This window comes from Vicugna pacos, unplaced genomic scaffold (genome assembly GCF_048564905.1).
Source record: "Vicugna pacos unplaced genomic scaffold, VicPac4 scaffold_20, whole genome shotgun sequence".
Taxonomy (NCBI): Eukaryota; Metazoa; Chordata; class Mammalia; order Artiodactyla; family Camelidae; genus Vicugna; species Vicugna pacos.
In genome coordinates, this window is record NW_027328741.1 from 31,705,568 (window position 1) to 31,724,776 (window position 19,209).

The window sequence follows — 19,209 nt, forward strand, 5'->3', positions numbered from 1 at the left end:
ACAACATGTGCATTTCTGTTAAAAATGGCTTCCCTCCAACTGATAGACACAGATTGATGGCAATCAAAAAAAAATTATTATGGGGCTATTGAATCTAGGTCTCAAATGATGAAAATATTCTCTCCATGAAGAAAGTCAAAGAGAGGGTGAAGAGGAGGAGGGGCTGAAGAGAAAGGGAAACATCCTGTGTGTTCTGGCTTCCATATTATTTAGCTCAAGAAGAATATATTTTTAATAACTATCAAATAAAATAACATTTCTCAATGTCATATTATAGAAGATTATGCATATCATGTTTCTGAAGCTCCCAGGGGGAGCTTTTGTGGACTTCAGGAAAAGCCTTATGACTTGGACAATGGGAGAGGATCTGGGGCTTAGACCCTAACAAAGACATCACCGTGTAGCACTACTGCGTGATAACACCCCCAACACCACCACAGGCTATCATGAAAAACAGGGTTCCTGGGCGAGCATTTAGGCAGTAGAACAAAGATTCCAAACAGAAAGGCCAGAGCCATCCGTCCATTTAACACCAAGACAAGTAGTGGACACATGGCCGGGTATCATATGGAAGAGGTCAAACCTCTGCAGATATCAATTCAGGATGATTCAAGTTAAAAATATTTTGAAAAATCTCACATGCCAAAAAAAAATCTCGATGACCTGCAGTGTAACAGTAAGATAACCAGTGTGTGTAAGATAGACAAGCCCACCCTCCTACACTGCTGGTGGGAATGCAGTTTGGTGCAGCCACTATGGAAAACAGTGTGGAGATTCCTCAAAAGACTAGGAATAGACTTACCATATGACCCAGGAATCCCACTCCTGGGCTTGTATCCAGAAGGAACACTACTTCAGGATGACACCTGCACCCCAATGTTCATAGCAGCACTATTTACAATAGCCAAAACATGGAAACAGCCTAAATGTCCATCAACAGGTGACTGGATAAAGAAGAGGTGGTATATTTATACAATGGAATACTACTCAGCCATAAAAACCGACAACATAATGGCATTTGCAGCAACATGGATGCTCCTGGAGAATGTCATTCTAAGTGAAGTAAGCCAGAAAGAGAAAGAAAAATACCATATGAGATCGCTCATATGTGGAATCTAAAAAACAAAAACAAACAAACAAACAAAAACAAAGCATAAATACAGGACAGAAATAGACACACAGACAGAGAATACAGACTTATTGTTACCAGGAGGGTGGAGGGTGGGAAGGGATAGACTGGGATTTCAAAACTGTAGAATAGATAAACAAGATTATACTGTATAGCACAGGGAAATATACACAAAATATTATGATAACTCACAGAGAAAAAATGTGACAATGAGTGTGTATATGTCCATGAATGACTGAAAAATTGTGGTGAACACTGGAATTTGACACAACATTGTAAAATGATTATAAATCAATAAAAAATGTTAAAAAAAATAAAAAGACAGACAAGCACACAGGGATGCAAGTATGAGAAAGCTTTGTCACAAGCAGAACAGCTCAGGGGACTACATCAGAACAAAGATGAGCCCCTTTGCTGGATGAGAATAACTGGAAACGATCATCCAAACACAAAGTATATCTGGTATTTTTAATTACATGTATATATTCTTTTACCCAAACTGCATAACGTATTTTTAAAGTCTATTTTCAAATAATCTTTTAAAAGTAACCCTTAAGATCTGAAATAAACAAGTTTTCCACCATTTTCCTATATGGCTATCTGGAAAGCACAGCCCTTCGCTATCTGCTATAATCAAGATCACTTCACCCAATGAAGTGAAAATTATCCATGAATATAACCTTGAGAATGTTTATCAAAATATCTTATTTTGCTATCTGTGTCATTCTGCAACAGGAAATCCCTTTAATTTAGATACTGTCTTAATCAGAATATTGTGTGATCACTTCTAGCTTATATATCTTTTCATGTTTTTTCCTCTTTCTTCTAAGTGGAAGCAGAATCTTCCAGACTCAACTTTACAATCACCATTCCAGACAGCATTTCTGAATAAGTCATATTTTTATTTTGCTTCCTCACTTTGAATAAAGCATGGATCTTTTCACAACACTTAAAGTAAAACTCGATGAATATCTATTGATCATTTAAATATATCAGGTACTGTGATTAAGAATTTAAATAAATAATAAAATTTCATCCTTTAAACTATCTTTTTAAAATGCACTACTATTAGCCCCATGTTATATACAAGAAAACTGAAACATACTGATGTTAAATAAAGTTTGGAGGTCATCGACCGCTCTGGGCTGAATGTTTGTGTGCCCCACCCCACAGTTCATCTGTTGAAATCCTGGTGCCTGTGGGAGGTGATTAGGTTGTGAGGGTGAAGCCCCAAAGAATGGGTCAATGCCTTTAGAAAAGAGACCCCACAGAGATCTCTCACTCATTCCATCATTTGAGAACACAGGAGAAGGCTTGCTATGAGCCATAAGGTGGGGCCCTCACCCAGGACATTAACGTCCTCATACCTTGATCTTGGACTTAGCCTCAGAACTGTGAGAAAGACATTTATGTTGTTTATGTCACTAATATGGTAGGATTTTGTCACAGCAGCTCAGCAGAATAAGACATCTGTCAAAGAAATGGTCTAAGATTGGCATCCAACCAGTCAGACTCCAGAACTGACCTGCTCTTGTGATTTTACAATCACTAACTCATCTTCCTCTTTCCCAATTCTCCACTACTTTAGCCAAACATCAAAATCACCTGTTGAGTTTTTCTTTAACACAGATACATCAGTTCTACTCTTTACCTCCATCCTGATTCAGCAATTCTGATTTTTACTCTTTGATTTTCTCAGCATTCTCCCAATCTTAAACAGAGGAAATCAAATGTGTGATTGTGATGCTCAGTCACCAGGGAGAGCTATGGCCTTAGAACCGACACTTCCTATATTCAGGGACGAAATCTTGACTTATTCAGAACCCCTATTACATCTCTATAGTCTTGCTGCTGATAGACACTCCATAAATATTTCCTCAGTAAGTAAATCTTTATAGGCCTCAACACTAATAAACAGTTTCCTTAGGGTGCTAGTATCTGGAAAGTTAATTGGAAAAACCTAAAATAATGTATTATATTGAGTTGATTGCTAATTTTATTTTCAAGGCAGTACAGAAGGGAACTGGGGGGGGAAGAAAATTTGTAGTACATTTCTAAAATTTTGAAAATTGTATGGCTACTGCTAATTGACTGTTATATATTGTGTGAGAATAATAATCACAAGGTTTGACAACCTGTAGGTAATGAACACTTTTCAGTTAGAATGTACAAGGCAGTGAACATCAGGTGTCATTACACTGGACTCCAGCAGCTGAATTTCAGACCTGTGTTTAACCACAGGCGTTTGTTACTATCTAAAAGATAAATTCTGTCTGTTACCATGTGGTCAATTTTAAAGTTAAGTTTATTTTCCCATTTCATATAAAGTTTGTACTCACGGTTCTAAATAACATGGTCTCCGCATAGTACACTTTAAATGCGGTTTTCTGTGTAATATACATTGCTTTGATATACAGTGACATTAAAGTCATTTCCTTTCTAAGTTTGATTATGTCAGTATGATTTTTACTTTGCAATATTGTGAAAACTATTTTCCTAGCTTTTAATGTGTACACAATATATGTTTATAAAATAGCAATAAAAGTAATTTAGGCAAGCTTCTAATTATTGAAGGTCAAAGAAATACTATTATCTTAAAATTTATGTGGTTTTCTAAAAATTATGGAAATTTCTTACTGGCCTATTTACTTAGATATTTAAAATATCACAGTGAATATAAATTAAATATATATATTGAATTTGATAGATACATTACTCTTAACACCTTTCTTTCCTAAATTAAAAAATTTTCATGTATCAATTCAAAGAAACACAGCAGAAACCGAAATGTACAGGAATTAAAATTTTTATTTCAAATTGGTAGCAAACAAAAAGTGAAGCAACTGCGTTATTTGGTAGACAAGCTACCACCAGGCGGCGCAGCTGATCCCCCAGCCAGGAGTGGCCGCGCGCTCCCGCTGGAGGGTGCCGGGCTGGGTAACTGGGAGCCGGATCGCTGCCTCTGCGCCTGGGCTGGCCGCCGTGGGGCCCCAGCTACCGGCTCGGGTGGGGGATGGTTTTCTCGCCGGCCATCGGGGAAGGCCGCTGGAGAGAGGGGAGGGAGGACAGGGGATGGGAGCGGCGGGAGGGCAGCCGGAGAGCAGGGCGAGGAGGCGGTAAGGGGAGGGGAGAGGATGGGCCGCGCGAAGCTGAGGCCAGGCCGGGAGGGGTGCTGGCAGGGTTGGGACCGAGAGAGAAAGTAACTCCAGGACGAGACCGGAGCGCCCCGCGCCGCGGGCACAGGCGGCGTGGCTGCGCCCGAGGCCGCTTCGTCGCTCCCGCTCCAACGTAAGCCCGGCGCGGGCGCCACCGTTCAGCGATGCGCACCCCTGTCCCTAACGTTGCTGAGACGCCCAGAAAGTCACCCAGCCGGGATTCGGACCTGGGCAGGGGCGGCGGAACACACGGTGCGGGGACATCCAGCATCTAGGCCTGGCGTGGAAGGGAGGACTGCCCACGTGGCCGGCCCTGGCCTCGGGTAGACCCTCTCCAGGCAGGTTGGGGGCTCAGGTCCTGGCACGTGGGCCCCAGTGCAGGGCTGGAGAGTGTCCGGGGTCAGAGCCCGGCTCCCTGAGCTGGGACTTTGGGCTGTCCGAATCAGAGAGAGGAAAGGTCTCCATCGGGACAGATATGCGCCCTCTGACGCCCACCCGCGAGTCCGAATTGGAGTGGAAGGGGCTGGGGCGCTGCTGGTAGTGCCAAGCGTGCGGGGTCTAGAGACCCAGGGGGGCAGCTGGGACACGTGATCGCCCCGCGGGAACCTCGCTGCCTGCGGGCATCCCTGGATCTGGACCGCGCACCGCATACACTCGCAAACAGCCCCCTCCCCCGGAGCTGAAGCGTGTTTCCCTCCCTCGTCCCCCACCCCTGACTGCAGAAAGATAAACTTCAAATTTTCACTCCGTGTCTCAAATGTGCCTGAAGGAATTTAACTGCACGAGTGAATAACAGCATTAGTTTCAACTTCGTTTTAATCCCTGCAACAATATACTATGAGAACAACAACAACAAAAGAAAACTAAAACCAAAACTATGAAAATTCTATGTGACAATATTGTCTCATGGTACATGTAATTAGTTAGATTAATTATATTTTATTTCACTTAAGGAAACAATACTGTAAAAAATTTCTATTAACATGCGCAATAAAAATACATAAAAATATCATTCACTTTTACAGAACTATTATTCAAAGTGTTTTACATATGCAGAGTCAGACTTGCCATGAAGCTGATGGAATTTGTTTCCGAGCACCTCATTTGTACAAGCCTTTCCAGGGACCTGAAAATAGTCCTAGAATGTGTTTATATGGGCAGTTATTTTTGTTACATTTAGAAATATATTTATAATTGTGATTTTTTTCTTATTGTAGTTAATATTTTAGTTTGTCACTGATATTTATAATTTGTCTTCTATTTCTTAAATAAAGCCGCTTCAAAATGGAGGGGCTTTAAAATTTAAAGGGTCATATAGCCTTGAGCTGTATTAGTTAGCTATATGAATGCACTGCATTAATTTGTTTAATTAATATGACAATATGCTTTACACACAAAGAAACAGGACAGGAAAGTTAAGGAACTTCTCAATGAAGGCTGTTTAGTTAATGATATAATATTCAAAACAAGGCCGTCTGGCTCTTGAGTCCCTGTTCTGAAAGTCCACACTTATAGACATAGATATTAACACAGATGGAACTCCAGATTCTGTCATATATGTATGCAGTATGGCTTAATTTATGTAAAATTCCAAACAGGCAAAAATAAATGGCATGTTTTACAGATACATACATTTACAGTAAAAATACAAAGACTAGCAAAGAACTGGTTAACATAGGACCCATGGTAGGAGTTACCTCTAGAGAAAAAGGAGAATTTAGTAGGGAGGAGCCTCCAAGGGCTTCAAGTGTCTTTGCCATCGTATATTTTTAAATGATTATTAATTCTACAGTTATCAGAGTATTATTTTACTTTAAGTCATATGTAGCTTATAGATACCCTCATGTGTGCAATACGTATAAAAATTTCAGTAAAAAGTTGTCACATATTTCAAAGTACATAGGTTCCCCTAAGTATATGTAGAAAATCCCAAATCTCTTTCTTATTACTTTAAATAGACAGGAACTGTACTTTTAATTTAATGGAATAAAAATTAAACATTTAGATTTTAAGCTATATTTTGGCATATTTCAAAGCAGAACACATCTTTATTTTGGTTTCATCATGAAATATTATTTACATAATAACCAAAAGTACCTGGAATCTTGGTAACCATGAATAATTAGTGATTTAATCACATGTATTACCAAGACCTGGTTCCATCTAAGGATAGACACATGGAAAGAGTGTCATACTTATCAGACCATAAGAAGAAGCTGGGAAATCTGCAAAATCACACTGCTGCTGAACCCATCAGAGTGCTGACTTTGAAGGGCTATCATTAGGGTAAAATTTGAGGAACGCTGTCATGAGCCTCCAGACAGACAAGTCACTGGCAATCCCTCACCTCTCCCAGAGCACTGGAAGTGTTAGGTAGTTAGATAAGCAGGGGCACGAGGCAGACAGGTGGAGGAGAGGGAGGATGGTCCGGAAGATGGTGGCATGCCTGCCTCCAGCATAAAGGGACTTTACTTCTTTTAAGTGAGTGCCAGCAAGAAACCAGTTAGAACTAAAAGGCTGGAACTGCATGGTAGTGACAAGAACCTAACTGGACAAGACACGGTGCTCATTGTAATATAATTAACATTGAAGTTCAGGCCCCTCTGTGGGTTTTTCTGTGTTCATCATGGATAAGGGCATTCACAAAAGGGGACAAAAATGACTGAGCACTCCAGGGGCAAGAGCCATCAATCAATCAAAAGACCACCTCTAAGTGAGGGTACAAGAGGAGGGAGCAAAGACCATTGCTGTCTGCACTTGGATCAGCCTGCCTCCTGTTCTTGGAGGGGTACTTCACCTTTCCTAATAAAATATTTCACTGCACAGTGCATGCATCTCCCATGTGAAATCTTATCTTTCGAGTAAGTCAAGAACTGGGGCCTTTTCTTTCCCCCTTTTAGGGTAACAGAAGGAGACAAGGTGGTCATGTAAACAGATACAAAAGTATCAACTAACTCCTTAATGAACTGCTCAAAGCTGAGCACTCCCAGTTGGGAGAGTGTGGAGTCCTGCGAGCACAGATGGTTGCAGCCCCTTCTCCATGGACCTCACTGTTTGCTTGTGAAAAAGCCTGGGGGCAGGAAAGAGTGGAGAAAACATCCCTCAGTTGGTGTGTTCCTGTTGCCCTGGTATGGCACTGCTGAGGGAGAAAAGAATTCTTACCTGGATGCTTCCCCCAGTGGAATAATGTCTTAAGATGCTGAAAATAAAGGGCAGTAAATCCTGTCACTTTCAGCAGGTGAAAACTCAGAGTTTGATTAATGGAGACAGGCAGACATCCTCCTTGTTTCAGAAAATTAAAGATTTTTTTTACCATGGAATGCTGGGCAGGATCACCAAGGAATCTTGGCTCCAAAGACTTAGAGACATGTGAGCTACCTATGACTGATACTAAATGAGGAAAATGTGGAAAGCCTCTTTGTTCCTCACCATCTGGAGTAACCAGGACAAAGAAACAAGCAACAGCAGACCAACCCCCAGCAGAGGGATAAGAGCACACAGGGACCAAGATGCAGGGTCACAGGGAACATCTACAACTGAAGGTGGACCAAGCACATTCCAGAATAAAACTCAGATTGTCTGTCAGCCTAGCTCCCATCCTAACCACAAGGTGACACTGAAGGAACCTGAGGTTAGCCATGCATGGCAGGTAATTGAAACAACCAGCCAAACAGAAACACAGCTCAGCTCCCCAAGAAGCCTAGCAGGAAAAGAGGCGTGCCTATTTCCAGCCTTAAACATTATTTACTTAGGCTTCTGACCCCTTACATGGAATATGTAGATTTCAAATAAAAGTTATGAGACCTATGAAATTGAAAGAAAAAATCCACTGTTGAAAGATAAAACAAATAATAGAAGTGAAAATCAGACAGGGGATATAAAATCACTATGATTAATACATCAGAATTTCCAGTGAAAAGACTTGAAGCTATTCATGAATAGATGGGTCATTTCAGCAGAGAAATGGAAACAATAAGAAAATGTCAAAGAGCAAGCTAGGAATAAATTTAAACACATGCCCAGTGAAGGAGATGAAGAACGCCTTTGACAGGCTCATCAGTAGGCCTGACACATTCAAGGAGAGCCTTGGTGGACTTGAATATAGGTCAACAGACATTACTCAAATGAAAACAAAAGAGGAAATTCTTGGAAAATTTTAATAATTTAAATTTAAAAGAACAGAGTATCCAAGAGATGTAGGCCTATCAGTCTGAAATATATTTAATTGAAGTCCCAGAAGGAAAAAGAAAGTAAAAGAATGAGGAAAAAAATATTGCAAAATGAATGGTCAAGAATTTTCAACAAATAATGAATTAAAAAACAACCTAGAAATAAATTCATACTGCTAAAGGCCAAAGATGAAGGGAAGCATTAAACTCTGTCAGAGAAAATACATGATCATCTTTGGGAAATGGGGTGTCTCCCAGGTGTTTGAGACCAGGTGGAACCAGAATAAAGATATCAACGTGCCTAAAAAAATTATGTATAATTTAGAGGAGTGAATGATCTGCAAAAGGGGTTAAGAGAAATCAGAGAAGGGAGGTAACAAGGTCAGTTATACAGTGTAAAGTATGCTTTTCCTGGCTAGAAGTTGGATCACCCAGTCATATATAGTGTACAAATCAATGAATCAACTAATTAACTGTATGAACATACATAAATAACAAATAAATACAATTTAAAATTATATTCTGATGCTATTATATATCCAAATGATAAAACAAAATATGTCTCGGTATTTGTACTCAAATAATATACATTTCTGATGATTTCTTTAATGTAAGTATAGTCAGTTTACAATGTATCAATTTCTGGTGTACAGCATAATATTTCAATCAGGCATATAAATACATATATCCCTTTTCATATTATTTTTTATTATAGGTCACTGAAAAATATTGAACATAGTTTCCTGTGCTAAACAGTATAAGCTTGTTGTTTATCTATCTTATACATAGTAGTGTCAACAAATCTCAAACTCCCAATTTATTCCTTCCCACTCCCTTTTGATTTGCTTTTCAATAACATTTGCTTCTTTCTTTCAATGTAATTTCAGTAATTATGTTTCCAAAATCTTAGGTTGATTTTAATATTCTACTAAGTTGAGCTTAATATTCATTGACAGATATTTTAAAGTTCATAGATTAAACTGACAAATATTACTATGCAAAGTGCACACAACTTTACTACTGTGAATCATGTCTTGAATCAGAAGAGCTCTGGGACCCTGAAGGAAACAACCACATCAGTCAAGCACTAATCCAGAGGCAGGAACCATGTGGTACCTTGAATGTGGACATTTTAATTAAAAGTATTAACTATAACAGGGAATCATCTACTAAAGTGTAAAGGGTCCTATAAAAAATCTAGGAATAACAGATAAAAGAACAATCAGATCTCCTAGAGATGAGTTCATGAACTACAGGGAAAGACTCATTTCCTGAAGTGTGGAGAACACCCAGACCTCTTTTTAGATGGTGGGTATATCTATGGCTCATGAGAGAGTGGAGAAGTTCACCGAGGCCACAAGCCTCCCAGGGAGTACAGGAAGAAATTTTTAATAGGAGGTACCCTGCTGGAAAATCCCCACTAAGAAGCCACTGTGGAGTTGCTGGAGAAATCTACCCCCAAGGAATATCCTGAGCTGCTTATAAGTCAGGTACTTCTAGAGTCAAGGGACTGGAGGAGCTATGCCCTCTGCTGAGCTTGGAAGTTGACATGGTGCAGGAGCCTGCCTAGGAAAACAGAGCAGACTTGGAAGAGAAACCCCTTTCTTACTCTATTGTCTCTCTGGTACTCTCTACTAACAAAGCATGCCATCTGCCACAGGAGAAACATCTACAGGGTCCAGATATATTATTTCAGAGCAGTCATTTAAGGGTGGTTAGCAGCAGAGAGGCAATGCACTGATAACAAGTATACTACATTTTAATGTCTCCCAAGAAAAATGCATCTGGAAAAAAAACACTGTCAGCCATCTGGTCTAGTGTGAGCCACACATTTTGCACTACATGCACTTGCTATTCTAAGTATTTGCCAATAATAAGGGGAAAGAAGGAGACAACAGAGAGAAAACATTCAAAAGCATCCCAGAGATGGTTATGTCAGTGCTTTCAATTTGTGAAAACTCATCAAGCTCTAAAGTTAAGTTTTATGCACTTGTCTTATCATTTTTATAATTCAATAAAGACTTTTAAAGTAAGGCATATATGTGGCAAAATTTAATTTCTGATTACGTAGCATTCCATAGAATTCATATATTTAGCTCTATTGGCACATGGATTTCTTTATATTTCAATTGCCAATTCAATTGCAATGACTCTGAATTGAACATAATTGTATTTCCAGGCTCTCAATAAAGAGTTTTTTTTAAAAAATTGAAGTATGAGTGTATTTTGGAAGGAAAGACTTGTCAATCATGCAAAATATGTGTTTTCTTTGACTTCTTAGAGGTTCCTAGGTTGCCTCTAACTGAAATTTGTAGCCATTATAAATGCGATCAGGAAGCTAGTAATTATTGTATGGTAATTACTTTATGGTAAAAAACCAAATGACCCTCATTACATTCACTAAGTTCTTTTATTTTGAACTGAAGTATTTTTGACTTACAATATATTAGTTCAGTTGTACAGCATGGAAATTATATATTTTCATAGATTATACTGCATACAAAGCTATTATAAAATAGTGACTCTTTTCCTTTTGCTATCCATTAGGTCTTTTTGTATCTTGTTTTATGCATAGTAGCTTGTATTCCATAATCCTTTATATTAGCTTTGCCCCGCCCCACACCCCTCTCTCCTGACAACCAACAGTCCGTTCTCTGTATCTGAGTCTGTTTCTGCTTTGTTATATCTGTTCCATTATTATTGTTGTTGTTGTTGTTATTATTATTATTATTATTACTATTATTATTATTATTACTGTCTTCACCATTCAATGGAGAATCAGTCCCTGTCTTAGAAGACATGTCTTCAACATTGTTATTAACAAGTGAATCACCTTTTGTGGTAGGCTAATTTCATTCATAGTCTCATTAATTCTTTTCTAAATCCTGTCATTTTCTTTGTAATTTTCTGCTCTTCCCTTTGACAATGGACTTTTCTATGTTTCAAGCTCTGGTCAAAACAATGTTAACAAGTGTGATATAAGCTGAAAATTCATTGAAGATAGAAGACTGCACTTTTGTTTGTCCTGTTCATGACATGACCTACTCTCTCTTTAATCCTCACCATCAACCTGAGAATGAGCTGAGACTAGCTTCCTGGCAGCTAAGGGACCGCATCAAGCAGGGTTGTCACCCCAGCTAAAGCCAGCCAAGTCTGATCAGTTCATTACTAACCCATAAGCTTATTATACAGGAGAGAGAACCTTTAGCAATATCAGTCCAACTCAATTCAGAATAGCAAGACCTCCAAACTGAATCAAAACCTTGCAAAAAATAACAGGTAGATGTGAAATTTAAGTCACTAAATTTTGATAGGTCATGGGAAAATATCTACATAGCATAACTTTTCATTTCTGACAGAAGGTTTCTCTCTCACTCAATATTTTAAAATTTAAAAAAAAGTTTTTTATTTCCTTAGGAAATATTATTCATAGGACACCTCTTGAGTTTTATGCATTGACAAGGAATTAAGAACCAGAAAAAGCAGTGATATTCTTACATGAGATGGTCATGTGAATTTATTATAGTTTGAAAACATTTTTCTTCATACTAGCAAGAGAAATTGTGAATCTAAATTTCACTATAACTAAGATACAGAATATTATGTACTATGAACTTGTAGGGTTCCTTGGGAAGAGTTAAAAATTTAAAGTTAAAATCTACAAGTGTTGAGTCCAACAAATGAGAGAATTGATTAGAAAATAATAATGGTTTTTATTAATTACTTTTGGACCTAGAGATGATCATATTATCTGAAGTCAGAGAAAATCAAATCTCATATTATATGCTGAATCTAAAAATGATACAAATGAACATATTTACAAAACTGAACCAGACTTAGAGACATAGAAAACAAACTATGGTTACAAGAGGGGAAAAGGCAGCAGAGGGATAAATTAGGAGTCTGGGATCAACAGACACACAAGGTATAGCACAGGGAACTCTATTCAATCTCTTGTAATAACCAATAATGGGAAGGAGTCTGAAAAAACTATGCTTTACAACTGAAATTAACACAATATTGTAAATCAACTATACCTTAATTTAAAAAAAATAAAATAAAGCCAGCAACCTCTCAGTGCTGGTCATTGGCAAATCAAAAACAAACAAAAAACCAAAAAAGACAATACTGGTGATCTGATTCCCTCATTAAGAGATGTTGCAAGAGTTAAGTGAATTTTTTTTCAAAATTATTTAGAAATATTTTACAATAAAAAAGTGATAATTGATTAAGTGTAGGCTTAATCATTGTTACACCAAGTGTGCATGAACACATAGGTTATTAAAAAATACAGGGCAAATTTAATGACTGACAATTAGGGCAATAATGATGAACAGCTGCCCAAACCAAACTGTCCCAAGTCCTGAATCATTGTGAAAACTCAGGGAAACAACCTGTGACTTGATGAATAGCCAATAAATATAATTTACGTGAGAAATGCATTACTATATTTTATGAAGATTTGTGTGTGTGTGTCACTCGGTGATGCCACAGGTTGGGCTCAGCTGTGATTCATGGGTCAAGAGAGAATGGGGAGCGTTGTTCTGTTAATTGCACACACAACAGCTAAAACATACATTATATTCCAAAACAATGACCCTTTTTTTTTATTTTTATACTGTCTGTCTGTTTTGGAGATAAGAATAAACAAGAATTTTAAAAATGAAGGGCACTAAAAACATTCTCTAAGACTATTTTTTTGAGAAATGTTTGTTGAGCACCTCTTCTTTACCAGCTACTATGAGTCACAGGCAAAGACTGCCTAACTCTCCTTGCAGAATTTGGATGGGAAGAAATAATATCCTTTTAACTAATCACAAAGAAAAAGTTATAATTGATGTTGAGGACCTGAAAAAAGCCATCTGATTCTTCTTCTACTTCTAGTCTTAAGTAATTTCAACTCTCCAATTTTATGTTTGCTTATATAGCTAAGAAGATATTTACAGTATTCTTGAATGATGATTATTTATCATCTCTGAATGTTTTTTCTTTTGACCTATCCTTTCTGCTTCTTTGAGCTACATTGGATGACATTATCTACCCACATGTGCACAATTTTCCCATGAAAATGAAGCTTCTTAGAGAAAATCTATTGTTGCTTGGGTTAACTTTACAGCACTTCAGATCCAATTATTTATTTAGGCCATTAAGTGTTTGAAAAAGAAAGACTTAGATTTGAAACCCAATTTGGTCACTGACTGGTTTCAAGAAATTGGAGAAAATTATTTCCTATCTCTCTCAGCTTTGATTTCCATACTCACAAAGTTGGAATTAAAACATTTTCTCACTTTATCCCACAAATAGGTGTAAGAAGAACATGAAATGCAGTTTCAGAAAGAACTTAGTAAATTACAATGAAACGTGAAGCATATTCCCTTAATGATAAGGAACTAAAAGTTCATACATTGACATATCTGATTTCTCATGCATTGGAAATTTCTAAATGGGAATAAACCTTTTAGGGTTGTAAGGATGAATGTTTTATAATTACTTCTAGCCATTCATTCCAATATCACATCCCTGTATTCTTTGTGAGGTTGGTAAATTTAAGATGTTCTGGGTTCCCTTATAAGTGAAGCTGCATATTCTTGCTTTCTCAGGGAAGGACTACATTTCTAAGGGTCTCTTTCATTTTGGCTGTGAGGGATCAGACAGCTTCATTGTTCAGATGATAGCTTAACATTCAGAGAAAAATAGGAAGGCAAAGAATAACTGGAAATCAAACTATTTTCACAATTTGGAAAATTTATGCACATTTCTCAAATCACGAAAAATCATACAGTAAAAAGTCATGACTATAAATCTTAAAAAAGTAATCTTGTGGGTTTCTAGACTTTATATTATATTGCCTTTCTAGGAAATCATTAGTACATATCACTAAAAAATATTTCATACCTTAGGTTAATAGTTATAAGGGGGGACACATATGGTACAATAAAAGAAAATGTCATGAGTGATCATTTCTCTGAGAGTTTTAAATTTTATATCAAAAAAGAATATCTGATTGCCTCTCCACTTTTATCTCCTGCCATCAGGCTTGGCCCAGAGAGGCCTCATCTAGACCCTCCAGCAGCCCAGGATACTTGGTATCTTGTATTCCACATATTTGTCACCTGGGATACACTTTTCAGAATATCTCCTACGTATCCTTGAGACATTATGTCTTTTCTGCGATAACATAAATTAGGTCCCCTTTGTAAAATCTATCACTTGACATGTTGTTAAATAATAATAATAATAATAATCAGAAAAGTCCTGTGTTTGTGGTGAACATGAGGTTGTAACATTCTGCTGAATACAATACTCACTGTTATATTTTTATATTTGTATAATGGGTATATTTTTGCTGAATATCTTTCAGGTTAAGAAATATTATGTTGCTGTAATTTCCTTAAATCAAATCACTTGTATATTAACACCTCTTCCTTATGTGGTGAGAAATATTTATTCTATTCAGCCCAGTTACTCAATAGGGAGATGTTTCCTCCTCACTGGCATTTTTATATTTGACCCTTGGGGACTTTCACTGGCTGGTATGTTAGACAATGCACTCCCCTACACACACACTCTCTCCCTGACATGATCTATTCAGCACATAATCTTGGGTCTCTGCTCATTTTGAAAGCATCCAAACTAGTTGGCTAATGTCCTGTCACTACTATCATTCACATAGACAGAATTGAGGTTGTCAGGCTCCAAGCCAAAAACCTATGTCTAATTTAAGTCCAACTATAGGCAATTGCAAAGGATTTAATTGAAGAAACTCACAAGGGAAAGCTGCTCAGCCCAGCCAATGAATTGCAGTCTCAGAACCCAAGGCCCCTAGTCATGCATGCCTTTACACTTACCTCATTTCCTGGCCCAGGCCCTCTTCTTGGAGGCTTCATCATCAGGGTCTTACTGCAGGGGAGGTTCTCAGGCACCTCTGCCAAGTTAACCTTATCAGGGGCCCTTGAAAATATTTTTCTCCATGCTATCCTTGCCCTTACCCTATGGCTCCCCACAGACCTCAGGCCCAACGTGACAGGAGCATTTGGTTTGGGGGCTCCTTGGAAATTAAGACAAATATTTTCACTGATCCACCTGACCATTGTCTTGGGCAATATCCTGGGGGAAAGTGAACCACCATGGGAACTGGCACTTTCTCCTGTTTAACCTCTAACTGTGTCACCTCAGCAAGTGATAGAAGGCTTTACTGTTACATTCATCTGGCCTTTTGTCTTGATCAACTACTTCAACATCTGACAGCTTATCTCTCTTTAGCTCAGAAGGCTCTGGGCAAGGCCCAGAGATGGGGCACAGCAACAAATGATGCACAGCAACAAATGAAGTGTGTAGTAATAGAGCCAGAGCTTAGGAAAATACTCTATGAACATCATCATTTTTGGCCATACAGCTGTCTTTCACTTATACCCTTTTTGCCTTTACACATTTTGGAATACTGTAATTCTAAAATTTGAATATTAAAATTAGTTTCTAACCATTGTCCTTTTAAGTCCAGAATAGCCACAATTCCCAGGACACAATGCTTCTCTGACTTTGAGGAGGGTTACCATGGTCTCTCACTCTTTGCTGTGAAGGATACAGTTGTAAGAATAAAATAGAAATTAACATTTATTAAACAATCCTGTCAAATGTGTGATAGGAAAATCTTCTTTCTGTGTTATCCTTCCAAGACTTAATCTCTCCTGTATCTTAAGTCAATTGCTCTCTTTCTGGGTCACACCTGCTTCTCTTTCCTGTGTGTTTAATATTTATGCTAGTGGGTTTTTGACAGCATTATCTCTTATGATCTTCATCTCCCCTCTACTCCTCTTCTCTTTCCTTATTTTTTGGGGTTTTGTGTTTTGCAGTTGTACTTATTTGTTTGTTTGTTTGTTTATGCATGTATGCTTTCTGATGGAAAGGATAGTTCACCAACTTCTGGCCACTCTGCACTGTTACATAGTGTGAGAAGTTAATGACAATACAATGGGGAAATGGAGAATGTGCACACAATCAGAAAAGTGAATCTTGCATCACACTTGTTGTCATGCTTTATTCCTTTTGACACTATATTTTTTATATTCTGGAATTTGCCATGCATCAGTGTTTCATGCAGATTGATTGGGTGGGATAAGTACAGGGAAAGAGACACCATTTGTACCCTTGACTCATACAGCATGGTTCCTTGACTCTGTTGAGAAATTCCAGATTTTTTAAAAATATAAATATTTTTCCCTAAGGGAAAAACTAGATTTTAAAAGGAATAAAATCAGAAGAATATATGTTCTATGGAAAACATGACTGGCAGCTTCAGGTTTAAAACAAGAAAGAAAAGAATATTGTAGAATAAAATATATGGTTATCCATATTTTTTTCTAAAACTGAGTTTCATACATCTTTCTATTTATTTACAATCCCCAAGTTTGAAATGGAGAATAAAACTAGTCTCTTAAAATATTAATTCTCAAATAGTTTTTTAATATTTTAAAGAAGGAAGCATTTTGAGTTTATTCCTTTAATAAACTTACAAAAATTAATTTTTGAATATCTTAAAAATAGCTTTTTAATGCATCTGAAACTATATACAACATCAGATATGTTATTAGGATCTGATAGCATAATATCAATAGATGAGAAAGTGCATCTGCAACCCTTCTTGTCTTCCTTTATGAGTATGGAAATCAGATACTGTCAAATATCTCTTTTCAATTATCCATTTTCAAATATCCATTGTCAATTGCTCAAACTTTTGATATTTTCTGGGGTTTTTTGACTTGTAATAAATCACAATTGTATCAGATCCAAATTTTTTAAAAAACAACTTCCTTAGAAAAAAGTGTTCCCAAATTTGTATTATAACCAAATAAATTAAACTGACTTTTTTACCTTTGATGTAGGGCTGCTCTCATAGGGTATGATGTCCCTTTGGAGAATTACTGAGGAACAACACTGATAGAAATTGAATACTGTTTGGAAGAAATCTGTGAGAATCAGATTTGTAAGAGGACAATAAAACATGTTTTACTGCTGCATTATTCAGTAACCGTTTGGTTAAAAGTGACATTGATTCAAACTAGTTTAAGCCATAAAAGATTACTTATCAGTCCATACCTTGAGAAGGATAGATACTGTGATAAGGGAAATAAGAATTACCATGGTTCTCAGTGAACTGAAAAAAAAATGAATGAGAGACAGAAAGTGTGATGTAAGCAAGATGTTTATTAGTAAATTAAAAAGGTACTAAAAGAGAGTACACTCCTGACAATTGGGAGCAGGCCAACCAAGAGGAAAAGTGCTTATTTCAGGTGAGAATGGATTCCAGGCTTCAAATATGTCACTAGCAACTTGTATCATTTTCTGCATCTCGTTTCTGACTTCTTTCTGAGACACCCTCTCTTAATTTTTATGACTGATGCTCATAGAGTTCCAGTTTAACAAAGAACTTATTTTTCAGGACCTCACATGTAGAGAGAACCCTCTTTCCAAATTCCACCTTGAAAATCCATATATGTCTACTTCTACCACACAGAAAAAGATTCAATCAAGATAAATCAAATTAATCAAGCAATCCCAATTCTGTCTTGCTTAACTTAAACCACATAATCATCCTTAAACCAATTGCAATCTGTGGAAGTTACATTCTAACAGAAATGTTGGTCTCTGTGTTTTGCAGTGACTGCTTCTTGACAAATTATCCAAACTTTAGTTGTGAAAATTCATTTTGCTTTTTGGTTCTCTGGGTCAGTGATTCAGACAGGGAATGATTGGGAAGCCTTGTCTGCTTCACTTGACATCTGCCAGGGCATCTCAGAGGCAGGGGTCTGAAGTAATCTGAAGTCTCTCTCACTCATATGTCTGCAGATTGAAGTTAGAGGGAGTTGGACAGATTAGGGACAGAATAGACAGGAATCCTATGGCATCTCTCTCTTACTCCATGTGGTCTCATCACCTGACCTCAGTATGATGCTTAGGGTAATCAGGCTTTTAATGTGTCAGCTCAAAAGTTCCAGAACAATAAATCCAGGTGGAAGGAAGTTGCATTTCCTTTTTCTTAGAGTCAGAAGTTATACAATGTAACTTCTGACACATTATATTCATTAGAAGTGAGTCAATATATCAGTCCATATTCCAAAGACTCATATATCTTGTGACAATTTGAGAACATGTTTGAAACAACCTCAATGTGCCTTATTTCAGGAATGGTAAATGACACATTTTGATAGAAATTCCCACAAAGTAGAAGAATAGATAACAAAAAAAAAGGGGGGGGTGTATATGTTTGTTACAACCATGTAAGAAATAAATACATAATAATCACAATCAATTTTAGTTTTAATAGCCCAATATGCTATAGATATTATCTAATTAATTATAATTTGCTATTACAGGTCTAATAAAGTTAACAATTATATATGTCATCTCTGAATTATCACTAAGCCTTTTTCATTGTTAGACATTTTAATCAATCTTTCTATTTATGAGTATTAATTTTCATTTTTCTATCAATTGGTTAAAATAGATCTTTACGAATTTTTTTTTAGGCAAAGTAAACAGGTTCAAATTCTTCTTGAGTCCTGTTTACTTTAAGTGGATTTTATCTTGAAAAGGAATATCTGATCATAAGCTTTTATTTTCAACATTAAACTATGGATGATGCTGTGAGTTTGTTTTTTCTTCTATCATTTTGTGTTTCAAAAGAAAATGTGAGGAATATGAGTTTGTTTATATGCTATTTTTAGTATGAAGCTAACCTTTATCTTTGACTTTTCTG